Below are 27,626 nucleotides of genomic sequence, written 5' to 3'. Positions count from 1 at the left end.
TATTCGGTAGAAACCGTCTTTGTTGTTATAGCTAAGTGACTTGCTGCCAATGTTTTGTTTGTTTGTTTTTTTACACAAGAAGACCTCTTGTTGCCAGATTTTTCAGGCGGGATTAGGAAGAGGAGTTATTTCCCATCGGTCGCCAATGCAAACCGCCTGTTAACTTACACTGTTCCTAATCAAATCACAGAAATTTCAGAGCTTAGAGTTATTTTCTGAATCTGGGTCGTTTATATCTTCAATGTGAGCGCATTTTATCGTCACCAAATTAGAGTATATTGATACATGTAGTCTTCTCTTTGATGTTCATTATATTTTACAAATATGAGGCAATATCTACATTTTTCACGAGTACGAAGCACGACAGAAAAAATAGACATATTCTCTCGCCATGTGAAATATATATAACATGTATATTAGACGTAAAAAAGGTAAAAAAAACTATCCAAACACAAAATCAAGTGACGTTCAAATAAGTTCGGGAAATATTAGCGCAGTTTTTTTTCACGTCAGATATGTTATGTTGAGTTTTAAATATCTGAAGTTAATGACTTTACAACGATGTTGCGTCATTTAGAAATATAATTTACCCTAATCCCTGTGGCTGGTATGCGACAGACCTCCCGTATTTTGTTCAGGGAGGTTTTCATCATCTACTACAAGAAGACGGGCCTCAAATTGACCCTGGCTGTTTACAAGGAGATACATTCACAACCAATGAAAACTGAGTGTTTGGTTTTGATTATTCACGTGACTGAAGGAGGCGGAAAATATGGTGTTTGTATTTGAGTACGGAAACCACACTAGCCGGAGTATCAACTTTTGTTTATGGTAGTTTTGAAAATATTACTACAGTATAATGCCAAACTTTGATAGAATTTATCCATTGTCGACAACTCTCTTTGTCTTTAAATTTCATGTAATATGACGATAGCATACGTTTAAAAGAATTATTAAATAGAATGTTCATGCTTTTCATTCTATCAATCAGAGTCAATGAAGGGTAGATTATTGAGTGTAGAGAGTGTCTGATGATAGTATTCCAGTTCTGGAGGATTGTGTTTGTATTTGAATCTACTTCAATCATTGAACAACTAGCTTGTAACGTTACATCGGTTCATTCTCTGGTCTATTACTCTAGTTCATTCATAGAGCAACTACCTTCTAACGTTACATCAGTTCATTCTCTGGTCTATTACTCTAGTTCATTCATAGAGCAACTACCTTCTAACGTTACATCAGTTCATTCTCTGGCATATTGCTCTGCTTTCACTTGCTATTTGCGTTTAATGGACAAAACATGGTAATTGTATTAAAGTGATTTTGCTGGTAAGTCATGCCGTCTTTATATAGATGAAACAAGGCTGATTCATTTCCATTTACCTCTCTGAGATAAATTTGCAATCAGTCAGTTTGTTTCCCATTTTATCTTAAGGGTATATTTAATAATTTCTTTTTTATTGCATTATTTGAAATCTTCTTGAATTCATTATTTGAAGACAAACATGTCCAGTACCATGAAAGATTGTGACCTTGACCTTGAATGCGTCAACCCTGTTGAGGACTTGGTACTTTTCCAACCAATGCGGGGCGCTTGTATTAAGGGTCAGAATGTTGTCGCGAGGTACTGTCTGGGGTCAGAGTTCTCACCTTCAAGCTGGGACTGGGTTGGACTTTATCATGAGGGATGGACTTCCTATCAGGACTACATCAGCTACCACTGGGCCCCTTCCACAGTGATCGACCCTCGGCATGCCAACCGCCGGAGTGTGCTCTTCACATCAGACGATTTTGAGGTAAAGTCTCTTTTGTACAGTCGATTAAAGAGTTATCTCCCCATATCATGTCCACTTCTGTGGTGGTAAAAAAGGAGTTTTGATATGTAACTATAATAAACACATACATATAGAACCTTTTGTGGGAACGAGAGAAAATATTACTGACAAAACAATTAACTAAACATTGACTAAACAATAAAACAATTAATACCTGTATGACGGTTTACATCAATAAATACATATTGTACCTTGGTATCACGTCATGTTTAACACAATGTATATATCAGCATTACATCAATTCAGTGAATAGTGGAAATTCTGTTGGTAGGAGTATAAGCTAGATAGATATTAATATACTTTTCTCTTTAGTCAGAACAACTTAATAAATGTGTCTGTTACCATTGAAATTCAGTCTGCCAGGTCATTGGACGACAATTTCAAATTCCTCTACGTCACTGCCTGGAATCACGTGGTCGGTGTGAGCCCCAGCTTCCGCCTCGAAGGGACTATCGGAGAAGATGAGGATCTTTGCTTTGACTTGATGGAGAATTCCATAGAAAAACCCTTTAGTACAAATGTGATAGCTAAGAGGAAATTTTCAGCTCATGAACTTTTTCCTGACAATGGTGATCTACATCTTGAGGTCATTGAAAGAAGCCTCCAAAGTATCAAGAAACCCAAGCCCTTGTTCATGCCCTTTACCTTTACCGATCCACTCAGTTCAGCCGATATTTGTCATCCACTGAAACTGGACGGCGGTTTGGAGTTTGATCTGCTGGAGAGACTCGCTAATCAGCATCAAACCATTAGGAAAGATCAGGAGATCCAGAAATTCACCAGTAAGCTCTTTTCTTTGAAAGATACATTGTATGATTTAATACGCTGTTTCACTGTAAACTTTATGTACATTAACTTGACGTAGTAGACACATTGTATTATTTAATATGTTATTTCACAGTCAATTTTATATATATTAACTTGAAGTCATACTTCCTATTCTATCATTTAGAAAACAAACAAACAAAACATGAAAACATATTTTAAAAGATTAAACTTATTAATAAGGGAAAAATCCTGGATTTTTCCGAATACTTTTTATGCTACGATTATTCAAAGTAACGTTTGTAATTGAACTTCTTGTTGATAGATAAGGGATTGTGTTCTGACGGTGAGATATAATTGGAAGTTTGTGTGTCCAAGCATATAAAGCTGGGAGTACATACAATAAGGATCTTAATCATTAAGGATAAATCCTAAAAAAATGTTAGTTTAAACACAAACTTTGTATTACATGTACATCCCACTATATATGAAAATGGTCATAAACAAACTGTTTCTATGATCTTTCCATTTTAAGTGATTCTAGACTTTGAAAACATTTCTTTATACAATTCATTAAGAATGGAATAATATTTTTAAAATACTTTAATCAACTATTTTCAGAGTCGATAGAAAGTAAAGCGACAGATAATGTAATTGTCGCTAACAAAATCGTAGCAAAGAAAGAAAAAGTGCTGACGGTGGTGAAGGACCATGAAACATTGGCAGGTACCTTTATCCCTGAGAAACCCTTGCTACAGTATCTCTACCTATGTCCTGTAGTGAGGAACTATATGGAAAACATGGAGAGGTCTGTTATTCCTTACGACGTGCCGAAGCCGATTTTCGATATCAAATCGATCACTACCATTCCAAGCGTCACTGAGATACAGGTAAGGAAATCAATCATATTACTGAAAACTACATGACAACTCTTTATAGAGATACACTAACTTGTAATTATCCAGAAACATTTGAAATTTCTACCTTCTTTGTATGTCAGACACTAACTTGACAGAAATATTTGAACTTTTCGACCTTCTTTTGATGTCTAATTTAAAAATATTTAAGTACTTAAAATATTTAAGTGGTGTCATCAAATAACATTTTATCGTAAAATATATCTGTATGGTACAGCTCCAACTTACATGATTTTGTTGTGTTTAAGATATGGCTCGTCTTTTACATCGTCTGTTTTACCTATATATGATAATACTTGTTACTGAAGACACCAATAACAACAAATTTGTAATGACACATGGTATTGTAATTACTAATAATTGTCACTTCAGTACATCCAGTTTGTTTATAATCAGACAGTGGATTTCCTTTTAGACCAAAGCAAATGTCATGTACGAATTTGATATTAATCAATTTATCGATTACTGGAAAATTAGTACTTGTTAAAATAGAACGATATTCAAATGCGTTGCTGTTCACAATTCCATCTCTAGCCTTCATATCAAATTTTGATTCCAAAGTATAATATCTTAACAGGAACCAAATGAATTGGAAAACAGCGTTCAGGAACTTGAGTTTCCAAATCGCCTTCCTATCATGTCCGGACCAAAAAGCGTTCTTTTGAACATGGAGGAGAATGAAAAACGATGCAGAACATGCGTGTTTGGAAAAACAACTACCATTGATTTCATTCGTCAGGAAGAACGTGCAGACAAGGCCATGAATAGACTCCGTGATGAAATAAGGAGTTTGAAGAAACAGATACAGGTTTGGTATTTCATACAATTGTTTGTACCTTGTAACATTTTTTTCTATCAGATCAATAAGTAGATAGATATATCTGGACACAACCGCTGTGTTATCGGGTACATGAAGACTAATTATAAACATATATGAAGGCCCTGGATTCTTTTTTTTTTTTTTTTTTTTTTTTTGTTTTTTGTTTTTGTTTGAAGACATGAGTATTAAAGTAAAGTAAGAATACTTTACACACACATATATATATATATATATATATATATATACATAATGCTTCCCAGCTGAAAAAAAAACAAATGGGTAAAAAGGCTTGACTGATATGTACAAATGTATCCACACATCTATAGTATGTAAACCTGCCTTTAAAGACCAGTATACAATTGTGTTAAATGTTATATCTCCGTAAGCTATTGTATTGTAATACGGCGTAGTTATCACACCTCATTAACTTACACATGTATTTTGGTTTGACCTATGACCTTTATTATCGATTACCTATGGTGATGTGACCTTAATGTGTAGAATTGTATTGCTTCTTTAATCAATCAACAGTATTACATATCCATTATATTACGATTTCATCGACATGTGCAATGTACACTTGATACAGTGCTAGTACAACGTTTTTCGCCGAGATGTTGTCCGTTGAAGGTATACTATTCTCGACAAGAGACGTGAAATCAACAAACCAGTATTTCCAATCTCCAATGGGATCAATTTCTGCCTCGAACTATAGTTATCAACATCAATTATCACAATATTTAAGTATTATCTTCACTGTCAAAACATTATTTTCCCTCAAAAATCTTTGACGCTTTCATTTGACTGCATTCGTGTATGTAACGCTATTATTGTGATAACGCCCAACGACAGCTGTGGCGAAACTTCACCAGTTCTAACGATCTCAAATATAGTCCATTCCGATCACAAATCCCAATAATCTAGGATCAATTACCTTAATTTGCACCATTATTTCTATTACAAAATGTTCGTTTTTACTGTTTTATTAAGTGTATAAAGGAATAGTTTGTTCATAAATTATTTCTGTAGCATGCAAAAACGCAAAAGAAACTGATGGCCAAACAAAAGGACATTCAATACCAAGAGGCAATCGAGGCGAAAGCACTCCTTGAAAAGAGCATTCTATCACTGAAAGAAGAACTTAAGGAAGCCAGGAAGGCAGTGAAGGAATCTGCAATGAAGGTATTTCATCTCGTCCTTTTTATCAAGAATCTACAACTTGTCAGCTTCTGTATCTCAAATACTTTATTTATTTATATCCACATAAAAGATATACACACGAATTTGGTCAATAATGAACTGTTTTCCAGCATCATTCAGTTTTACTTGTTATAGTCACTCTCTGAATGTTGACAGGACGATTGACTAGAGTTCGTTGTATTGAGATATTCAGTTGAAGAAGTAACTGTGTTATTAAATTGAAATGTGTCCCCCTAGAACATAATAATCAGTCGATTAAGAACAGAATACTTACTTATATTTGATAAAAAGGTTACTGAAAGTTTACAAAGTGTATAAAGTATAGAGGATGATAAATTGGTAGACAATCTCTGTTACTGTAATAGCTAAGTCACTCGTATGTAAGACGATCAGGAATCGATGATCAATAACAACATGGGCGGTCGGATGGCTTAGTGGTAATGTACTCACCTTTCACCTGGTCGTCCAGGCTTTGATTCCCGAAACGGAGTTGAAAAGGTAAGGATTACACCTGCCCGACCAGGTAGGTTTTCCACGTGTATTCCGGTTTTCTCCCAAAATAAGACCCCTCGCGTTTACATCCGGACCAAAAAGAGTGTTTATTATAGGTTGAAATACCTTGTTTGGCAATGGCTGTAAAATAAATAAAGTTTATATAACATAATAACGAGAACACCATAATTTATATCTTACATTACCGATGTTATGTTTTTTGTTATACGACTTGGTAAATTCTAGATTGAACCATCCTTAATATACTCTAGGGGTTACGATCAATTTCGCTTTCAGCACCCCTGGAACATGTCATGGCAAAATTGAAGGTTCCATGTGCGACATGTCGAAAAGACTGGTGTGATCCTTTGAATTTCATTAAATGAATCTCGAGGTCGGATAGCGGAATATTGTAATGACTTTGAAGTTTGGTGTCGCTCCTTTGCTATTTTCAAAACGCGCTTATCAGCCTGTGGTTGGTCAGTTTTCTTCTTCATCGCTTGTGCCTTCAGTTTTGCAGTGACAATTTCCAGGGGTGCAGGGAATGAAAGTGATCGTAATTCCTAGAGAATCGAGGATGGGGTTGAATATTCATGGAAGAAGCATGGTGTCTTTGAATGTCTTTTCAATAGTTACACAGAACTTTCTATTATTTTAGGTTCAGTTGAAATTGTCACCAATGACACTATCAGACAAGTTCTTGATGGATGCATTCCTCCTGCTGCAGGAGAGGGGCTACAGGCTTCTTGTCGACAACGATGGTAATGTGTTATAGAGCTGCAGGGATATGTTATACAGGAAAGACATATATTAAATTTTATTTACCAGGAACGCATAATTATTTCTTCATTCTTTTTCGTTGAACCAGAGTGTGTAATTGTTCTTATTTTTAGTCCCATTTTATAGTCTTAGTTTTCCTTTATTATCATTTTCATTTCACAATACTATGGTATTTAACACAAATATTACGAAGTTCTTTTAACGATCATAATTAGCTTCGTTACTTTGGCCTTGTAGTACCATTTAATTAGGAATTGATCATTTATGCATATTCCAACATGTCACATAAACAACCAAAGAATGATGTACTGTGTGTGGAGACCTATGATGTTCCATATCTTGGTTTAGTGGCGGAGTTTGACAGCCCCCTCTCATGCTTCTCAGCAGTGATATATACTTTCAAATTTAAAACAAAAATATAAAAGTAGCAAATATATGAGAAAATTTCTGAATGCATCATTTTGTCTAACTTGTATTTACCCCACGAACAGGAGGCAAGCACGCACTTGTAGATTTGTCCCAGGGTACCAGCCAGGAGGATGGATGGATCACAAGAAGTCCAAAGAGAATTGGTAAAAATATTCCCCAAAATAAATTTATTTTCAAAGCTGCCTTCAATCCCGAGAAATTGGAACAATATATATACTATTTCGATGATAAGGCAAAGTCTTGTTGCTGACAAATATAATTTTACAGACATTTCTGTGTAACATTTTTAGTGTCTTGTAATGAAGGATATTTCAACCTGTACTGAACTTGTTATTTACCTATCTAGATATCTTGCTTTAATTTTCTTTCCGGAACACATGATTTAATTATCCCAAACGCCCAATTTATTAGTCTTTCCAAAGCCCCTGATTTATTTACATTTTTTGTCCATCATGTGTCGAAGCCCTTCTTCTTGAAACACTGAATAATTCTCCAAAATCTAATATAATTGGATTTATTGTGTTTCTGTGCATTTTAACTTCTGCATATATTTCCATGGGATTTAATTTTGGTACATTTAAAACAATAACTTTCGTCGGCATTTGATTTCGTGATAAATATAGCTCGATGAATGTACTTAACATTATTTAAGGTGCTTGTGTACATATGTATTCATGGATTAAGGGTACCCACCAAATCAACTGATATTAATCATGATTTCCTAGTAAATATGATTGTTTCTATTTCTGTTTCATTTAGCACGCATGCGCTCAGTTATAGACAACCAATCGGCAACCATTCGAAACCTCGCTGGTACTGTGATCGCACAGCGTCAGTGCATCTCTCGACACGTGTCTACAATACAAGATCTAAGGCAACAAGTTGTTGTAAGTAAATTTTATGCCATTTCCAACAACAACAAAGAACATTGGCAACAGCAATACATTGCAGTACGTTTCCTCTTCCAATATACCAACATAATCGCTATTTTCGTTTACTTAGTAGGCTTGAAAAAGATTGCTGTTTGCCAATTGATATGTCAGATTATTTTGCTGTAAATATTTGTGAGTCAACACGTGGTTTTCAATGTATACTGTGGTATATACAAAATCTAATTTCAAACTCTCAGGTAATTTTAGTGAAACATATGATGAAAGGGTTTACATTTGGTGTAGAATAAATGCTTTATAGTGAAAATCCACGCGTTTTCAGTACATTTAAACAATATAATTGCCTCTTGACAGTTCGCCACTCCTATCTGAAGTATTCCTTCATTTGGTGATTACTTAACGTTATCGACTGACGCACTTCCTATAGAAGTCAATTTGTAAGGATGATATCAATGACACATTTATAAGTTTGACGATAAGAAATATCTCTGATGGACAATTATTTTTCCGCGCCACTATTAAAAATGAGTGCCACAATTTTAATACGTTTGCAATAGTCAGAGGTGTATTATGATTCTAAGGAACGGAAACTCTTTTAAAGATTTCGACAACACCAGTCATGTAAATCTTGGTTGATTCATGTAAGCAATGTCACGTCAAGCTTCATATCGCACAAGAAAAAATAGCCAATAGAATCATTATGACGACCATAAATCTTCCCCATAATCTTCATTAAATTGCATCTCTCGAAAGCCTGTGTTGTAAGTTTGTCGGTTAGCTGCCGATATCATGTACAAAAGTCGTGATATTGAGAACAAGTCCTCTTCTATCGAAGAAGCTGCTACATGTAAACGCATTATGTTGGTAATGAAGGGATATTGCTATCCAGAAACGGAAAATTCACAACAGGAAAATTCAAGTCATCAACTTTGTGGAAATTACGGAAAGGCTTCATTCATTTTTTCTATAGATATGTTTTTTTTTGTAATTATGAATAGAAATAATTAATGTGCGTTAATGAATTCATAATTATAGTACTTGATATATGTATAAAAGTTATCTTTTAAATGAAGATATACGATTAAATTATTTTCATAATCACGATATTACATTTAGATGAGATCTATGAAAATTTGTTTTACATTATTTGTTATTTACATTCCCGCTGTCTCCACATTAGAGCAATTATGGACAATCAATATGATAATGTCAGAATATAATTGCAAATGGTGCCGTTGTATTGTGACTTCACAATGCTCGTGTTGGCTGTTCCCTTCATTGGATTTACTGACGAGTTTCATGCCAGTAGGTCATTTGCTATTATATCGACTATAATTGCATTCAGAGAACGCTTCATTGTTTTGATAACAGTCGTGTAATCCTTTGGTGGATAGAATAAAGATACGAGCTACAACTTTCCGTAATGTCATAAACACACAGCGATCAGAGGGTAGTGTAGCCAGTGTGGTAACATCTCTATAGCGTTAATATTTCCTCCTCGGTTAGTTCGACTGCTTTATATATTAAAGACCTTCCGGTGAATCTGACATCAGCTTTCTTCAATGCATTCTTAACTAATAACAACTAGGAACACCTCCCTCGCTGATGGTTTTACCATTCACGGAACAGTAAATCTGGCTTAGTGCATAAAAATTATCACAGGCATTCAATCTGATTTCAAAACCATCCGCTTATCTAGTGAAAAATTTAGGATAGCTAAATCAGACCTTTTCCAACATTAGCGTCTCTCCGAAACTTCAAATATCTCATTGAATATTTTGTATATTCCTATTAAAACTATATATGCCTTCATTGCCTCCGATCAGCACGTGTTTTCCGGAAAATAGTAATCTATTTGTAACAATTTCAAGTTTTTTCGCAGCTTTAAAGATTGGAGGAAAATTCATAAGGTTGTTGTAGAAACGTTAAGAGAACGGATCTGGTATATCTATCTGTTCCACTTCTTCGACTCGGGTCACGACACTTGTCCTAGGGGTCACCTGATGATATGTATGCCATCATAAACGACCTTCCTTTAGCTAAAGGAATATTTGGCAGTTTAAAATATGTTGTGTTAAGAGTATATGCCCTTTAGTTGTTATCCGGGCATATTTTCTTTTCTCTTGGCATTTCTTAAAGTAGCGGTACATTGGCGATGGCGAGAGGGTTCTACCACTTTTACAGCTGCTGTTTCCGCGGGCTGCTGAATGATTAAGCGTAACATTGTTTGTACCTGCAGTAAAAACCTATGTTTTAGGAACGCCTAGTTTACAAAGAATGTCAAACAATCATTCGCTAGTCTAAAGATTTACAGAAAAATTATCTCGAGTACTTCGCGTAGGTATTATACACGAAACATAGGTCCGGATTTAGTGGTGTATTTACTACAGTTAAAGTTCAGTCATTGAAATTCTTAAAAGTATTATACACAACAACAGTATCATCATCGTCGTCGTTGTCGTCGTCGTCGTACTCCTCCTCCTCCTCCTCCTTATCATCATCATCATCATCATCATCATCATCATCATCATCATTGGCATCAACAGCAACAACAACAATAAAAACAAACAAATACTGTACATACATGTTCATAATAATTTTCGGCCTGATAATCCTTGTTAAAAACACATTAACTCCTTTCTCACATGTACATGTATGTAAGTGGATGCCACCAATAACCTGAGCAAAATCATAAAGAGAAGATAAAATAATTGTGTTAGTGATTATTTTAGTAACATTGACAGCATTTTTGTCATTTTTATTTACTTTTTATTTGCGTTATCGCATTGTTTGCATTGTATTTCCTTATTGTAGCTACCTTTGCTCGTTACCATGACAACATATGTATTGATGATTCATTACTATCATACTAATTACCACAGAGGACTGGATATTTTTTATTTCTAAGTTTGGACCAATTTAGATATGAATATGTATTTTTATTGTCATGCATATCAATTACGTTTCGATTCGAATCGTAATTGAAAGATCTTTCTCGAGGTATGGAAACATGCTTCTACATGTGTAAACACACTCAAGTGTCCAGAAATCTTAGCCGTTACATCGAAACTCAGTTTTAAATCAATATAGAGGAATAACATGGATGTAACAAACATTTGTATCTGTAGGAGTAAGAGTTTGTCCAAAATAGTTAAATGTTCTCAGTAAGTTTTTCTTGCAACAATTTTAATGAAACTGATTGCTTCCGCGTGTTAAAACGGAGGAATGTTATTTCTTACTAATTTTTCTCCTACGTAGTGTACAAGTAACCATAATACACGCACTTGCTATGCATATTTCCAGTCATATGAAAATGGGCGCATACCATACAATAATTCTTTATATAAAATAAAGAAAAGATTGATATTTTGAGGGGTTTGAAATATTTTGTTAACCTCCCCCTCCCTCTTTCATATTCTCAGAAATGACTCATATAGCTTAACTGTTTTTAACTCTAGTTAAATTGCTTGTTTTATTTATCTCTGCTTCCCTTTTCGTACATGGTACCATTTGTATAATCAGTAGCCTTAATATCATTCTGGTGGCGTATTAATTGACATGTGGATTATTAGAAATGTTCAATTCATCTTACTGATATCTTAACTTTCTAATAAAAACTAACACAAACAGGTCAGATGTGCCACTATCACTCTCTTGCCGATGTTAATCGCAGACGCAATGTAATTATTGCCTTCGTTCCCAAATCCTATGTATGTGTCTAGATTTTTAAATGTGTAAAAAAAACAATCTAGAGTATAAAGGGAAATATCCTTTCGTACAGAATAATTGTCACTGCGATTATATGAACAAAGCCTACCCATATGTCCTTTAAAACATATCAAGGTTGTCTTTTTTTCAAGAAAACAATCTGGAAATAAATTCCTTGGAGCTATCCTTTCGTATTTAATATGATTTACTTATTCGTCCTGGTTGTTTGACCGTTAGGACGAGGTGAGCTGATGTGTGACCAATATCTAGAACTTAACTGAGCCTATATCTTTTTCTTACTTACGTTAAATATAACCGCTGCTTATTTTTTGCTTTCTGTCTGTAAAAGATATATATGTATAAGGTACTTAAGAACAGCGATCACAATAAAAAATACCTTCTGGCAAATGTACTTTTCAAAAAGCAGTGTTTTGATGACCACCTCAAAATGTAGATAATGTAGAAGTTTCTGCGTCTCTACAAGAAGGCTGTGTATTCAATAATATCGTGCCTTGGAAAATACGATTGAAGGATGGCCAAAACACTATAGCAATTATGAGTTAGAAGTAAACATCATATGTAAAGAGGGACAGATTGTAATTCTATCCACATCTTTAAACTGACAAGTTTTTTTAGCCATACTAGTCACTGATTAGGGCACAACGATGGAGATGGTTCATATCACTGAACGACTTTTATTTTGATAAATATACAGTATTTTGAAGCAAAAGAATGCTATTTTTAAATTTTCAAGTTTATTTTGAACTGAATTTAAGCTGTCCAAAATATGTTTTAAAATCAATTTAGCATATAAAGGTCATATTCATTGAAGTTGCCCATTCCGCACATATGAAAATATAAGGTCTCTGCGCGATCGATTGTATTAGCTCGATTCTGGCCGAGGACCCTTGCCAGTTGTTACCTAGGCGACAGTCAAGAAAAGTATGTCCGTTGCACGATTTTTAACACCGAATTCAGAGGCAAAAAGAAACAAGTTTGCATGCCACAAATTGAATGTGTTAAACATGTTCAATTTACTAACTTTGAAAACTTTGTGTTAGAGAGTTGGCTGTTTCTATCACAACAATGTATTGCGTAAGACATCATGGCATGGGGCACGCATTGTGCAGCCCCCGTCTTTCTTAACTTCCAAACAACGATTGTTAGTGGTAGGTATACTGGTCCCAGATTACAAAAAGCTGCAGGCCTTTAGTGCTGACAGCAGAAAATGAAAATCTATTAACCATTGCTCCTGTTTGCATCCATCAAAATCAACATTCTGGGCAGATGTGGACCTTACGTTTTTTTTTGAAAGTTGTTATCAACACACAGACCTAATTCACTACATACTGACAGTATGTCTTTGTCTACTTTTGTATACCAATGTCATCGGGCCGATTGTTTTAGTGATAGTTTTCAATATAAAGCGCCCATACATTTGTATGTCCGCCTTGCTCTTGTGTTTTCAGTCGACTGCGCCTTATCGTAACGGAAACCGAAGACTGCCGAGGTCGGAAACATCGGTAAACATCGGCATTTTGACCCGAAATTTTTATTTCATACCTAATACCTTAAAACAGAGTTCGTCGTAGGTTTCCAACAACATAAAGCCAAGTATCAATTACTGTACCACCATATCCGAATATATTCCTCATCTTACTTGACTTAGTATATAATAACTGGTGAGTCCAGACAAATTAACGAAGTAGCTGTAACGACTAGTTATTGATTAACTCTAAACAAAAATAGATTTCATAATATACTGCTACAATAAACTTATGTTGATTGTGATATTAAATAGGTACTTTAAGGTATTATTTTACGTTTTCTTATGTAGATATGTCTATTTATAATGACCATTTTGTAAAATTAAGTTAATTTAGAATTTTAGCAGATGCGGGTACCAAAATGAAGCTCCTCGTGTTCTTAGATAGTTTATGATAACAAAAGAGAGTGGCCAAAATAACAAACAAGAACCTGTCATCTTTAATCAATGATCTGTAATGATTTGTTTGACGATTAATTAATTGTTTTTCATAAACTTGAATGCAAGTTCAACAGTAACTTACCAGATAATTTTCGAGACATCATGACGATGATGACTATTTTTAAGAATCTTCCAATAATTTATGTCTTGCTACAACATCATATAAACTTTCGATTCATTTTAACAACATTACGTTGTGCAGGTACAAGTCAACCACAATAAACTATTTATTTCTTTGTTCTGTAATCATCTGTTATACCTATCAGCATCACAATTTATACTCCAACTAAACAATAACATTTTTAATAAAATTTAGTATCGGAACGTCCAAATATAGACTTGAATGTAACCGTGTCAAATCGATTTCCAATGCTGATATAGATCGTTCACACTTAGCAATGTTCAGCCTTATTTTCAGGGGAGGTAACCCAACTTGGGGAAAGTCACAATTATCATCATGTTCCATTGCTGCACGTGCCGTATACCATGTACTTTCCGTTTCGTTAGGATTACCCGTTTGGCCATTATTCAATCGTTCATAGTCAGCACCGTTACACTTACATGCAAGAAGCTCTCATGTCTTCGTAAAGAAGATATGTTTGATAGGAAACGAAATGCTATTTTGTAGCTTGCATAAGAAAGAGAAAACTTCACGGAATGTCAAGAATGATAAATAGTCATAATACGAGTCAATACACTTTGACTATATATCAGATTTTTTAGTCGTTAAATTCACATCAATCGTTCTTCTGGCTCTTGTATTCTCACTGTTACAGCTAATACAGGTTGTGTTGCTTCTATTCATTTCAGTAACTTGGTTTAAATGTTTGAGAATTAAAGACATTCTTTACTTTAACGGGATGTTTTTATTTACATCTAATTACCCCCATAAAAGGCCAGGCAATGCGTTCCCATGTATGACTGTAATTAGTTCGATAGATTTGCTATTACAATTACTTCGTCACTAACGATAAAACATTGGGATGATTAATGCGTAATCAGTCGAAGGGCAAGTAATTACCATGGTAACGTCATAGCATGTTTACTTCAGGGTATGATGTAACCTTAACAACACATGACGTCATACCAGTATGTTGTAGTTGTACGACAGTTACCGATGTATTTGTTTACCTAGTAATTTATAGGGCAATACATAGCTTAATTATTTCTGTTGTGTTTGTGCATATACGATAGGTTATCTTTCCGTTGTGTAGGGGGTATCTTGCAGGTCTACTAACCGAACATGTGTTGAAGATATGAACTTTCATCAAGCTGTTCTACAGATGTTTTCCAGCAAAGTCAAATATCGTAGGTTCAGGAATATACCATTGACTTCGGGAGGTACACAACCAGTGACTTAATTATAGATACTCTTAGTTGAATTGAACAAGATTTTACATGAAAGGCGTCGTCGATAAATCCGAAGATGCTTACTCTCCTGGAACACTTGGTCTTAACCTCCTTCCACTTTTTCAGGAGTGAAAATCTTTTCATATTTTGCCCCAGTTTTATTTAATTTGCGTTTAGATCATGATTGAATTGTTTACACGAAAATCGTGATAATGAAAACTAGCTCTTCAATATCGAATCAGCTGTAACATATAAACACCATTGGTTCGAGATGCAAAGATGTCAATTCCGCTGATAGGTATTCAGGTGAATCATAATTACGAGAAACAGTTGTTCTGTTTCTGCGTTCAGTTGAATGCTTTTTACTTTCGATTAGGCATACGGTGGCTTATGTCTAACACGGTTATAGATGTAACATACATGTGACTTCACTGTTGAATTTTAATTACAAAATTTATTCGTCTTTCACAACGACCTCGAATTACGTATATACCAAAGAATTTTGTTTCACTAATGATTCATGTTGGATTTTTTTTTGGGTTTTTCAAAGGAGTCTTAAAGATGCATACCTGATATTAAAAAAAAGTTTCTTTCTGTTTTCCGCTCTTAAGTTACATCGCTGCTTAAGTTCTATTTAACTGGAAACAACACTTAAGTAATACCATCGAATCTGAATTTACGTGAGAAAACAAAACTGTGCAGACTTAAGGAAGAATACTGGCCTGTGGTGCCCGGTACCTATTTAGATGGAAAAATAGAAATTGTGAAAGTTGATAGTGTCTAGTTATTCGGATTAGATGCCATTCAGCTGTTACATTAACGTACATGTCAGTAACGTAAACCAGATGATGGATAGAAAAGAACATGCATCGGTTATCGTTGTATCACGCGGGTGAGGAAGCTTTGGCATTGCTGATTAACTAAGAATATTTTAACATTCTTTATATGAAATGTCAATAAACTTGTCTGGGTCAGGGATACATTAACTGTTCAAATATCCTTGCTGTACTTGATGAGAAATATCTTTGTTAGGTTTTGTTCGCTAAGGAAAATTCTGAATTTGTTTCGGTTGCTATTAGGTAATGTATCTAATTCATTGCGGTTATTTTAAAATAAGTTGCTTGTGGATAAAAAAAACTATCACAGTTTGTTGTGGTTGTTAAGAAACGATTAAGCATGGTGTTGAATTTTGTCTTGCCATTTTACAATTGCAGCATCTATTTCTGTTACTGACTTTTGTCTCTGCGACGAAAGGGTCGTGATTAGTCCTCACAACATCTGAGGTTATACGATAATTTGCCCATATGTCAGCTATGACGACGTAGAAAACTGTGAAATCATTAATTTTGTGAGGGGTTGGTGGTCGTTCATTTCATGCGTACTCTTAATAAACGAACTGTTAAATCTGTTACAGGCAGACATATTGAGCTATATTTATGAACGAAATGCGTTTTAAACCACGAAATTTGAGCCTCTCGAAAATATCTTATTTCAAAGTATTGACAACCCGCGTGCTCATGTTTAATTAAGGATAAAGGATGTTGTGGCCATGCCGCAGCTATGGTCTCGTAGCAATTTATTCAAATTTGTTTATCAAAACTCTATGATGTCTGATCCACATTTAGCCGAGGTCATTGATCAACATGGCCAACGTCTTCTTACTGCTCCATGATGTCGTGTTCACACCTCAGCTTAGTGCCATTACACTCTCAGCTTCAAGCAAGATTATATGACGCCTTGTCCACACTTCAACTGTGGTGTGGTTACATCCTCAACTTAAAACAGAGTTCTATGACGTCGTGTCCATAAACTAGCTCAGGTCTAGATACAGATTGATGACATTGGATGCACATTTAAATGATGTCCTTTAACTACATGCCATACTTTCAAATAATTATTGACAGGGTTTCCGCATACAAACGTAAGCATATAAAACGGCAAAATGATATTTTCCATCAACATATTTAGATCAAGTAGCTTCATAAAGTATCCTTCCGGTTCAATTAAACACAAGTAAGGAGAGAGCTTATTTAGGTTTTATGCCTGTTACCCAATGCTAAGGTCATTTTAAACGTAGATTATAAATGTCTTTTTATCATAAGAATTGAAAATAGACAAATGCATTATTTATTTATTTATTTATTTATTTATTTATTTATTTATTTATTTATTGTATCTTTATATCTTTTCTTTTTAAATCATAGATGATATTAAATTTTACGACTGGTATTTATTTTGTAACAAGGCTTAGTTTATGGAATGAATTGATATGATTAACGGACCATTTTGCCACTGAAAACAACCATAAATTAGGAATACGAAACAATGAAAGTATCACAATCAGTAAAACGGGACTGCGTTAAGTCTATATTGCCTTCATGCAGAGTGATACTTCTCGGGTCTTTTCCGCTTAAGATCAATGTATTTAACTAAATATCATTATGCTGAAGTGAAATTATCACAAAGGTTGACATAATCTAATTTGTAGCCATGTTTATTGCCGTGAATTGAGTGTCCAAATACTGCACCTATTGCATCATTCCGAGAGATCATTTACTATAAATACTATTTATATAAAAGAACATGTATTTGTCACGTGTCAAAAATATTTCATTGAAAATTTAAAATTTCTGACTGACAATTGCATAGTTTAAGCATGAAATGAGACATTCTGTATTCGAGTACCATACTCAATAAAAACTGCAAAATTTCGTCTACACACTCCTGAAATCATATGATGTGTGCACGTAGTGTTTCATAAATGGATGATCGGTGTTTTCTTGCATAACAGGGGATTATGTTGTTAACTTTATCGAAATTACATTCATGGCCTGCTGTTTTAACTCTTTCATCTTTTTACAGACTTTGGAAAATGCTAACAAAGATAAAGATAGGAAGATAGCAGAAATGACCCGGCGTATCCGTGCTCTTCTCAGCGCGCGCAGCAAAGATCTCACCGACGAATGGCGTCTCTTTGCCAAGAAAATAAGGGTATGTTTATTCAAAATATCGAGACGGCGAAAATATTATATGACAACACTTGTGTTTATTTCTTTTATATGAGTTACGACCATAAAATTGGTAAAATAGGAGTACAGATTTAAATTATCGTTATAAAGTAAGAAGGCTATTGGCAAATAACTTTTCAAGACATTCGTAAGAATTTTATGCTGCACAGGTTATTCAGTGCATGTTTGTTTTTACCAATAAAAGAAGCATGTGAATGAAGCTTGTTTTGTTTTTTAGGAACAGGTCCATATTAAATACTGCAAATTGAATTTCAATTATTACAATCATCATATGGTATACTTCAGAAATTTTATATCACGTGTTAAATTCAGATTTATTATTATGATTTTATTTATCGATTTTTATTTATCTATTTTTATTTATCGATTGATTTCCAGGAACCTGCTGAATCTACTGTAGTAAAAGCTAAAGTGGCCAGTAGGAGAAGCGGACTCAAAAAGGGAAAGGTTGTCTCTAGTGTGTCGAAACAGATCGCGAAGTTTACACCTTACACCCCCAAGACACGAGAGGACACATCGGTACCAACAAGTACTTCACCTTTCGAATCATCCGGGACAGCGGCCTTGCCGGGTGTTGCCTTTGTCAATGAGAACGCTCCAGATACCAAGGTTGTCAGAAGGAAAAGGCCCCACGTTTCTGTCAAATTGTGCAACACTTGCGGACAAACATTCGGTCCAGAAATCTCAGCTCATCTGATCGAGGAACATCTCCTCTTCCACGAGCGCTTCGGTCAAAGGAAAGTGTTTATGTAAAGGAACCACCTTACCACGAACAAGCCGTCACAGTATCAAAAGACCATAACTTATCACAACAAATGTTACAATGATTTTTATTACGCAATATCAAGTAAAATACTCATCCAGAAAATTGATATGTATATCATAGATTGATTTTGATTGATTTAGTGTCAGCAGTCTCACAAACGAACTGTGTTAATAGTAATATCCAGCTAATAATGATCTAGCTAAGGAATAATCATAGAGGAGATATATGTAGCGTTTAAACAGAGAATAACATCACCTATGGTTACGAGCAAGCATCTAACATGAATAAAAACAAATTTGTGAAATTAAAGTGATATTTTGTGTTATTATTACAGTGTACACAGGTAGGCGAGCAATATGTATTGCCTGAAAAACATTTAATTTTTTAAAAACTTTTCAACACTCTGCATACTGAAAAGGGTGTTATCGGATGACTTCCATTACACTAAAGAAGATGCAATATATGAACAAAAGAGACTAGCTTTATGGTGGAAAAGTGTCGTTGATAGAAAACTACTAAAAAGGAAAATGTCAAAATGGGAGTTACACACTTTAGAAATTTCCCCAACAATCGCAGTGGAGTCGCAGTACAATAAGGTTATGATAGGGAAAATCAATCCTACCTCTGTCATCCTCACTACAGTATGACATGAAAGTGTCATTAATTTATTGTGTACACATCAGAGGTATTAGGAATATAGGGATTCGTTTATTCCGTTTAGTCCCGCATATGTCGGAATTTCAAATGTATCAATATTCTTGAAAGTGAATCTTTATCAATATCTTCATGTTTAGCGTTGATACACAGAGTCCCTATGCATCATTGTTTATGTTATTATTTATTCGATGCTATAATAATTCTTTCTTAATTAACCCGTTCTTTTGATTTCTCGTTTTTTTAAACATCACAAAAATGTTTTTTGGGGAGCAGATGAACGCCTGGGTCTTGCTATTCGATTTATCTCCAACAAAAGTACACGCTACCTCGTTCCAAGCACTGTGCCATAGGAGAATGCCTACCATGCCTTTATGATGTTTCAACACAGTGTTCAAAGCTTGGCTTTATTTTAAAGAATGCAAACCGGTCCTTGGTTTAACCATTTCACGGTATACCTATGGTTATGGATGTTAACTGAATCAGAGGGAGTCGATGGGGAGATTCCTACATACACATTGTATGAGATTTTCTGGAACGGGTTTAGATAAAAAAATATTGTTATAAATAGGAAAACAAGACGCGACATTTAAAAGAATTTGGGCCGAGTAGTACCGCACTACAGGTACTTGCGAGGATCAGTTTGACAATGAATGTGATTGTTTTCGACCACAATGTGTAGTTAATTGCTACAATTAAGATATCAGTTATTTAAGACAAATTACACAAACATAACACAAATTACATATATGCATCATTTCCCTCTTTCTTCGTTCGAAAAATAAGTAAACTTTCTTCTTACCTGAAGTGATAAAGTTATATGAAGGACTGATTGAAAAGACCACCACTTACATCTAGGGATATATCATCACCAAGTTCTGAAGCTTGGTTATCTGGAACTGGGCGATATCCTGAAATGATACTTCAATGTACCAGGTTCAATTTAACAGCCAAACAGCAGGGAGATTGTGAATGTTTTTGCAAATGTATTTTACTAAAAGAAAAATGACAAGGTATGTATTTCTCAACTGAACCAATACAGGGTACTTCTATGTCATCCATCTTTTATACTCAGAATGGTCGATGTGTGAAACAGCCTGCCGAATTAGATTGTACAAGCAACAACCACGAAAGACTCCTTGCTTAGAACTAAAATTTAACCTTCTTGCTAGCTTCAAATCTTTAATCAGAAGTGACTATTAATTTTATACAATTTTATGTATAATTATTGATATAGATATAGAGACATAACGAAGCCTACGTCTATCATATATCCTATTGTATCATGTTGTATGACTTCCTCAAAATAATACAGAACACCTCAGTTGGGCTTGCAAACGTACTGTTCTTATCGGCACGTTTAGGTTAATTTAATTCACTAACCGACGTTAGTTTTAGCTTATACGCTAATGTCCTTTTCCTGAAGTAAGAATATGGATCGTTGCTGTGTGTACCGAAATATCTATATGCGTTAAGTAGCATACCACTTGTTTTTTTAAAAACATATGAAGCCACTTTCTGTAATAGTCTTTCACTTGCTACATGTAGCTTAAATGTCCAACTTCTTAAGAAGTTTTACAATCTAAGACGTGTACAACCAGTGCACGTATTTTTTTGGAGCTGTACAACATACTCTTTAACTTCATAGCAATAAATGTGTCCTAAATTAATTAAAAGAACGTTATATAGGTGCTGTATAGTACTCGGCATGCTTTAATCTGAAAGATGCATCCAGTTAGTGGGAATCTGGTAATGTGAATAAGATGAAATCGTATCCAGATTTTTATTCACCTGAGATGTATATTAAAGAATACGTCTGACCTTTGTGTTTTTATTCCAGTGCAACGAACGGTTTGGGGTAAACAGGTGCTGTGCATTACTGTTATCGCGAGATGATGTGCTGTTAATGAATGTATGAAACGATGCTAAAAAGCCACAGGTATTCTCTGTGGCAATGAGGCTTGGTGTTCGCATCTATTTCCCCCTACACAATTAACGCTGACAGTAACAATCATGGATAACTTTTCCAGGCTTTTATCATCAAATGAGGTAAAATGGATATTTTGGAAATAACTTTAAAACATTAATCACTATATCTATTAACGAGTGTAAGGATGTTAATACCATGACTAGGTAATACTGTTACGTACGATTGTTCCTTTCAGCTTTACCCATAGTAATCTAATGTTATAGTGAACCTGTATAATTTATCAACATTTTTAATTCAGGTGATGCTTTCGATAGACTTTCTCGCGATGAACGGATCAAAGTAATTGGTATGAAACACTTAGACGTGTTCCTTCTCTACTTTATACATTTGTTATTGTTTAGTTAGAAAACATTAAATAAGTTTGAAACAGCAAATATTTTGAAGTTTACGAACCCAAAATTAAATAAAACAGATAATAGGGTTCCAGGTAAAGGACGCGACACCAGATAAAAAAGGTCCAGGTTAAGGACGCGACACCAGATAATAGTGTTCCAGGTAAAGGACGCGACACCAGATAATAGTGTTCCAGGTAAAGGACGCGATACCAGATTATAGTGTTCCAGGTAAAGGACGCGACACCAGATAATAGAGGTCCAGGTAAAAGACGCGACACCAGATAAAAGAGGTCCAGGTAAAGTACGCAACACTAGATAATAGAGATCCAGGTAAAGGACGCGACATCAGAGAAAAGAGGTCCAGGTAAAGGACGCGACACCAGATAATAGAGGTCCAGGTAAAGGATGCGACACCAGATAAAAGAGGTCCAGGTAAAGGATGCCAGGTAAAGGACGCGACACCAGATAATAGAGGTCCAGGTAAAGGATGCGACACCAGATAAAAGAGGTCCAGGTAAAAGACGCGACACCAGATAAAAGAGGTCCAGGTAAAGTACGCGACACCAGATGATAGAGGTCCAGGTAAAGTACGCAACACTAGATAATAGAGATCCAGGTAAAGGACGCGACATCAGAGAAAAAAGGTCCAGGTAAAGGACGCGACACCAGATAATAGAGGTCCAGGTAAAGGACGCGACACCAGATAAAGGAGGTCCAGGTAAAGGACGCGACACTAGATAATAGAGGTCCAGGTAAAGGACGCGACACCAGATAAAAGAGGTCCAGGTAAAGGACGCGACACCAGATAATAGAGGTCCAGGTAAAGGACGCGACACTAGATAATAGTGTCCCAGATAAAGGATGCGACACCAAATAATAGAGGTCAAGGTAAAGTACGCGACATTAGATAATAGTGATTCAGGTAAAGGACGCGACACCAGATAATAGAGGTCCACAATATACATACAAACACACGAAGCAATAACTTCCAACTATTATCTTTCATATGATTAAATGAAGTGTCCTTGAGCTGTCTTCGTAACAACAAAGCGAAATGGATTGATATTTTATAAACTTTATTCATTTTACAAACATTGTGAAACAGCTTTTTTTTATCTATACGAATCACTCTTATACAGCAATAGTATCGTAAACTTGACTATATTTACCGTAAAACATTATTCAAACAAAATTTCCAATGTTCTTGAAAAGTGGGAGACGTCTCTGGTCCTGCTTAATAAATTAATAATTAGTATAGCGAAAGGTCGGACAAAAAACAAGACTTAAGACACGCAAGTTGCATTACATACAAAATTAACGTATCAAAGCGGTTATCGATTCAATTATGATCTATGTATACTGAAAACGTGTCTGCAACGCATTTCCTCATCATTATCATGATATAAATAAGATCTTGGCGTGACATCCTGACCTCCATTCCTGTTAATAAACATCACATATCAGTTAAATTCTCATACAGATTGCAGTAAATGTGTTTCCTATCACAAATGTTTGTTAACGTGTGATTAAACGTGATAATGAGATGAGTATATGGTATGGCTTACCTTGCATCTAACAACGTCTCACCTTATATCACAACAAAAAAATGCTTCTGCTAAACATGTGAACTCTGAGAATTTTACACCGGCAAAGAACTAACGGTAGGTCGATATCATTCTGGTGTGCTGGAAATTAATTCCCGTGAGAGTAAATGGCTAAATAACGAGGTTTTAATAAGAAAATATAACAGCCTTCGAAATAATGATGAAGAGCTTGCAGGCTGCCATATCTGTTCTTTAAGTTTTCTTTTCTTCAACACTCAGTGAGGGTAGAGGAGGATACTTAAGGATATAAAAAAAAAGCTTTTCAAGACCTACATATGTTCGTTTCATTCTCGTTGTTTTTTTTTTTTTTTTTTTAGTTTTTTTTTTACATTACGACATATGTATGTTTTATAAATGGAGATAGATATATGCCATCTTTTCCCCACTCGATCTGTTGTAGATAGTGTTACTGTGCTGTACAAACAAACGATCTTTATTCCAACTATTGTAGATAAGTATATTGAGCGCTTCGCAATGTCTACTATTTCAATGACAATACCTTGACTATCGGGCAACGCCTCTCCTTCCGTCTTGTTACTAATATTTGTTTTATCTCTTCACTGTGACACCTTCGCACTGTGTTATTCATCAAGTCCATCACTGGAGGTTAGAGGGGGTCGGAATGAATACTGGCGATTATTTCACAGCCCCTATATATATCACTGGTCTGCCAGGATAAGTGGAAATATATAGGGGCGGTATCGACAAATAGGTATTCATCACCAATTGCATGTGATGATCACTTTTTCATCGTTATTACAGAATGACATGTATCCCTGAGAGAAGTAACCCATGTGCACGCATGTACATACCACAGTTCCGGTATAATCATCCACTTCCTGTACAATTAGGTCATGCCAGGGAGTGTAAGATTGTATTTTCTTACCCTTTTCACACTTTCCGCAATAACATCACTCTTGGGACCTAAACTACTATAAAATTGTAATGTTGTATAATAAGTAAATATTACATGTGAACTATAGACTGGGTTATTTGGATTATCCATTTGATCTGTTTACTAACGAATCACATTTCAAACTGTGTTTGTTCGTAAAATGTCCTTTTCTTCCTAAGTGGAAGGTATTTCGAAACCCTGAAAGATATCTCATCCATCCAGGGTAAGGTATATGTTAGTTTGCTGTACAATAAACGTCTCTCTCCTCCATAACATCGGTACTAGATAACTGATATCACTCTCACGCCTTTTTCCTCCATAACTCTCAGCAATGGACGACTTTCTCCTCCATAACCCTTTTTACTAATTAAATTATATAACTCCTCTTTATCCTATAACCTTGGTACTAGTTTACTGTCATAACTCTCAGCTATGGACATCTCTTTCCTCTATAAGTCTCAGCAATGGACGACTTTCTCCTCCATAACTCTCAGCAATGGACGACTTTCTCCTCCATAACTCTGAGCTATGGACGACTTTCTCCTTCATAATTCTCAGTTAAGGACGACTTTCTCCTCTATAACTCTGAGCTATGGACGACTTTCTCCTCTATAACTTTCAGCTATGGACGACTTTCACCTCTATAACTCTCAGCAATGGACGTCTCTCTCCTCTATAACTCTCAGCTATGGACGTCTCTCTCCTCTATAACTCTCAGCTATGGACGACATTCTCCTCTATAATTCTCAGCTATGGACGTCTCTCTCCTCCACAACCTTTGTTTTACTAATTAAATGATATAACTCCTCTTTACCCTATAACCTTAGTACTAGTTAACTGTTATAACTCTCAGCTCAAACCAATTAGTGCTTTACATCTGTTCTACTCTCGTTATAACTTATCACCTGTCTTAGCATAAACTTTAATTTCAGAACGTATACCCTCTTGCCAAAAACAATCAAGTTTCAGTTACGTATATCCAAGTATGTAAACTATCCCGAGCTTAGTTTCTTAACGACATGTTAACAAGTGTTATCTATAGCTATATCGATGAAACCGATTTTCCTAACTCTACAAAATAAATAGTTATGATATAAATTTAACGCCATAGCAAAATGGTTCTTAAAACAATCATTTATATTTAATACAATAATCATTGGGAAGTTGGATAAGCTAACATGGCTGTGGAAAACAGTGTTATCGGTGGTGCGTATCTTGGTCGAGAATCCCGTTACATACTCTGCTAGAAGCCACTTCACATCTCAAAACGATCGTCTACAGACCGAGTGGAGACCACAAGAAATGTTCCGTGGTAGAAAACGTCTTCAGAAAACATAAAAAAGGGACTCTAAATATTTTTACAACCTTCAAATGTTAAATCAATCTATTCTGGTATGTTCACCTTGTCCTGAACGTAGCAAAATATATTTTCGGTAACTATTTGAAAAGAGCTTAATAAATACTTAATATCAAAGTGAAAATATATTGAAATATACTGGATATGAAATATATCACATGTACAAGAGTGAACTGGTCAGACAACGGTGATTTTGATGGAAGAGGAATGCGGCGCACTCTTTATCCACTTTATTAAGTCGAATTGATTTGAAGGCTTGTATTATCGCTGTAACGAAAGGAACAATGCATTGATTGTGTCCTTGGCCACGTTTCCAATATAGGATGGTGCTCGATTAATTACAAGGAATTTATCAAAATATGTCAGACAATACATCATGGCCAACGTTCACGAACATCTATATAAAATAAGAACACCGGGTGGCATTTCTGGATATGCGTTCTAAATGTGATCATGTTTATAGTATGTATAACGCAGCTTGGTATCTCTGTAGCACTGAGGCTGGAAGGTAGGGTCAGAATCATCGACGTTGGGTGATCTCATTACGCGCATGTCAGCGTGCATGGTATTGCACGTTATTTACATGTACATTCATCCGCCGATCGCCAATTGATCTCAAGTAATAACATCGAAACATGGTTTATCTATCCAGAGCGAAACTCTTTGAAGGTAAAAGAATGGTACGAGATAAGAATCGGAACCCTTTAACTGGAAAAGTCTGGAGAGAACGTCTCAATAGATAACATAACGGTAATAGGATGAGAGTGCTCTTTTTGCGAGTGTAGTGTCGTCTCCGGCAATAGTTAACTAATATTTGTAGTCTAAAATGTTTATCAAATCACTCAACCATCGAAATGGATTATACAGGAAGCAAGGAAATGTTGTCCCTTACATGTGGTGATTCAGTTTTAATGGTTTTTACATGTTGAATACTGCTGGGAGCGGTACTCTAGAATAATAGAACTACCGGAAGGATTTGGTCGACATTCTCCTGGAAATGTTTCAACTGTAATACCAGTTAATACTGTATTGTGCTTGGCTTGCATTTTAACCCTATTGGAGCTAATATGACTGTTTGACCAACGGAATGTTTAACGGAAAAATCTCAAAATCAACATTTTAATACTATTTGATGTCGAAGAGGATGAAAATGTTGGTGTCATTGAAATAGTGGTGTTGTGCTTGTGTAAAAAGGGATGTGCGGAACAATGGTGTATTTAGATATAAAATGATGTTACCTTTGTCATTTTCTTTCCAGGTAAATCATTAACCAATTCATTATGATCCTGTTTTCGCCTGTTTGGCATTTGGTTTACTAGAGTCAGTTATTTGATAATTTCAACATGGCGAGGAAATACATGTGTAGTCTGGATGTGCTACTAACCACAGGGATTCTGATCGGCACGTGGAACTCAGGTAGAGTATGCACTAGTTATAATACCTTAGGTATTGTTTACATAACAATTCTGATCAATTCTGTTTCATAATTGTAAAAGATAGCACCAATCGTGTGGCAATATTTTCATTACTTTATCACGCAGCGTCCCATTCTCACTGTCACATAACTGGAATATTGACTATCTGCATTGTGTTAATTGAGAAATCCAGCACTTATTAATCTGTTGTGGCAGTTTTAGCTTTGTTTTTGTTGTATTCCACAAATAAGTTTAACTTTGACAAAAATGCAGCTCATCCTCACTCACATTGATCTTGATATATTTGAAAGGCACTCAAAGGTGGGAGGAGGGGGGCGTTGTTAAACTGAAGGAAACAAATTAGATATCATTTAGGGAACACAGAATCTGTAAAGGTAATAAAATTGA

The 27,626-nt window shown here is 35.3% G+C and overlaps 1 pseudogene; it reads left to right on the top strand.

Annotated features, from left to right (window-relative positions):
- The first annotated feature begins 1,505 nt into the window (after window positions 1-1,505).
- LOC132554800 (uncharacterized) lies at window positions 1,506-18,955 on the top strand (annotated as a pseudogene).
- The last annotated feature ends 8,671 nt before the right edge of the window (window positions 18,956-27,626 follow it).

The sequence above is a fragment of the Ylistrum balloti genome, unplaced genomic scaffold (genome assembly GCF_031769215.1).
Source record: "Ylistrum balloti isolate Yb309-2 unplaced genomic scaffold, AGI_CSIRO_Ybal_v1 Utg370444, whole genome shotgun sequence".
In the NCBI taxonomy this organism is placed as follows: domain Eukaryota; kingdom Metazoa; phylum Mollusca; class Bivalvia; order Pectinida; family Pectinidae; genus Ylistrum; species Ylistrum balloti.
This window is presented reverse-complemented; position numbering and strand designations above follow the sequence as displayed.